Genomic DNA, 2,768 nt, shown 5'->3' on the forward strand with positions numbered 1-2,768 from the left:
TGCTGCGTACGCATACACGTATCTTGATTCTTCTTAGTGTCCCCTTCCCTTCACTCTCTCCCATCTCCCTGGTCCCCAGGTCCCTTTCCCATATCCATGAAGTCTGGCTCCCTGTTTTATATCATCTTTTATTTTGCTCTCCAAAGTATTTATATTGTAGATGTCTCACATAAACTATGCAATATTTAACCTTGGTGTGTCTTATTTATTTCACTTAGCACTATGGACTCAAGGGGCATCCATCTTCCTGTATATAACTCAAATTTGTCCCTCTTTATAACTTCAGACTGTCTAGAGAAAGATGAAGGAAGGAAAAGAAAGACCAGCATACCAGTAGTGAACTCATACATTTTAAATGATCCACTGATTGTTAAAAGGGAATCTGAGTTAGTCCAAAATTAGCCAGAATGATATAGAATTGATATTTCTCATTTTCTGAACTTTCTGCTCAATTAGATTTTAGCATACTGAGTATGCTAAATTGTGGTGGATTGACAACTGGTAATCCACTTGTAACACCCAGCTGAACTGAATCAGTGTGGTGCTGGACGTGGAAGGCCCACCTGAGGAATGTTGAACAAATTAAAAGAACCGGAGAAGAACAAGAGGTGCTGTTAGGAAACTACCGCCTCTTCTGGGGTTGTAGGTTCTCCGGGAGGAGCTTGTCATGCTGGGTTTCCTAATATGAACTCAGCAGCTCTCATTATCATTGAAGGAGCTCAGCCTTGTCACTGAGAATGGCTGTGGTTTGCTCTGGTCCTTACTTTGAGCATCACTTCCTGGCTCCAGAAAGCAAGATGGTGCACACTGTTCAATTTCCTGGAGAAGCTTGTTGCACTGGCTTTTCTGATAAGGAACTCTGTTCTTGACACCTCATTGTCGCTGAGGATGGCTGGGATACTTTGTGAGGCAGCTCTGATCTTTACTTTGTGTTATAGTTTGTGTCTAGTTGTCCTCCCAAAGTCTCATGCAGTCATGGGGCAGACTTTTAAAGTTTATGATTAACTCATGATCTACTGGGATTATGGGCATGAGTGCTACTGGGATTATGGGTATACATGTTCCTGGGATTAGGGGTGTGAGTACTACACCCAGCTGGGATGGATGACCTGAATGCAATTTAAGGGAGGCCGACTTGCTCTCTGTAGCCATTCTTGCCGCCGCTCCCTTTGCTCTCTGCTCTTAGTCGCCTCCTTGAAAGGTTGCTCTCTGCCATGTGCTGCTCTGCCTTGGAGCCCGCTGAGTGTGGACTGAAACCTCCAGTAACTGTGGGCACCTTTCCTTCCTTCATTATGAGTGTCAGGTATTTGTCCCAGTAACAAGAGGAGGGTAACAGAGACACTTTGAATGTCACCTCCCAGCTCCAGTGCAGATCCCTCAGGCTGCTGGCATAGATCCTTCATCCCACTGGCACAGATTTTCTAGCTTCCACTACAGACCTTTGGGCCTTCCCAGTGCAAATCCATGAAACACACATGCATGAGACATTGTTGTGGGCTCTAAGTCTTTGCTAGACTCATGCAGGACGTTGCCATGAGATCCAGGCCTTCAGCTAGATTCTTTGGGTCTTACTATAAGGACAGATTTCCTGCACTCTTTGTATTTGACTCTTTTGATGACTATTATTTTAAAAAATCTGGCTGGAGAGATGGCTCAGTAGAATAAGCACTTTCCTGGCAAGCGCAAGAGCCTGAGTTCAATCCCTGGTTCCGCAAAAAAAAAAAAAAAATATATATATATATATATATATATATATATCCTGTATTCTTTCCCTTGCACATCCTAACTACAACACCATTTATCGCTTGGGGCTTAAAAAGCTCTATTTTAGCCACTGCGATATATTTCTTCTCCTTGCCCTTCCATAGAAACCGACTAAGAGCCAAGAGACCCCAGAAAGTTGGAGACCAAATGTAAGCTTCCTTACTGACCAGCTACTTAAAAAAAACAGCTTTTAAGTGTGGGGCAACAATAAGCTTCCTAATGTTGCAAGAACGCATTAAGCAGAATGACCTACCAGGCCGGTGGGAACTAGCAAATAACGATCCATTCCATGGGACAGAGCCACTTGCGACCAGTCTGTGATAAGAATCCAGAGAGGGCTGAGGTAGACTTGGCTGCCTTGTCTCTGCCTCCCCAGGCAAGCAGGTCATTCCTCGTGGGAAGGAGTAAGTGAGGGCAGGAAGGGGCCATGAGGGTGACTCTTGGGAAAACCCTTAGATGGGGGAAAGGAGAGGAAGAGGGAGTCAACTTTCTCCACCTGATAATTACTTCTAAATGACAGCAAATAAAGCTATGCTATAATCAAGCCAACTAAGTAATTACATCTACAGAACGCTGGAAGCAAAATTAGCAACAGCTGACTAAAGAACTGTCACTCCCAAAGCATGGTGGAAACAGCAGCTTGTCCTCTTGTGATGAGATGCAGGCTGCGTCGTGTTACTATGTAGCAGTCCTGTGGGGACACGCGCAAGTGATAACTCTGTCCCTGAAACTAGAGCCGGTTCGAAGTTACTCCCATAACAACGTTATCTTTGCTTCATTTCAGTCTCCGTGGGAGAAATGGGGGAGGAACCACAGGGAGCATTCCTGAAGTCACACGTAGCCCAGTCTGCCTTGTCTGTAAAGAGCTCACGGTGACAGACATTAACAATGGCAGTCGTACTTGTGACAACTGTGGATAACTGACATGCTCATGAGTTGTTTCTCTGAAAGTTACTTCTTCTAACTCAAATTTGATTGAAAAAGTAAATGAATTCTTTAAGTAG

Source organism: Octodon degus, unplaced genomic scaffold, assembly GCF_000260255.1.
Source record: "Octodon degus isolate 3935 unplaced genomic scaffold, OctDeg1.0 scaffold00177, whole genome shotgun sequence".
Lineage (NCBI taxonomy): Eukaryota > Metazoa > Chordata > Mammalia > Rodentia > Octodontidae > Octodon > Octodon degus.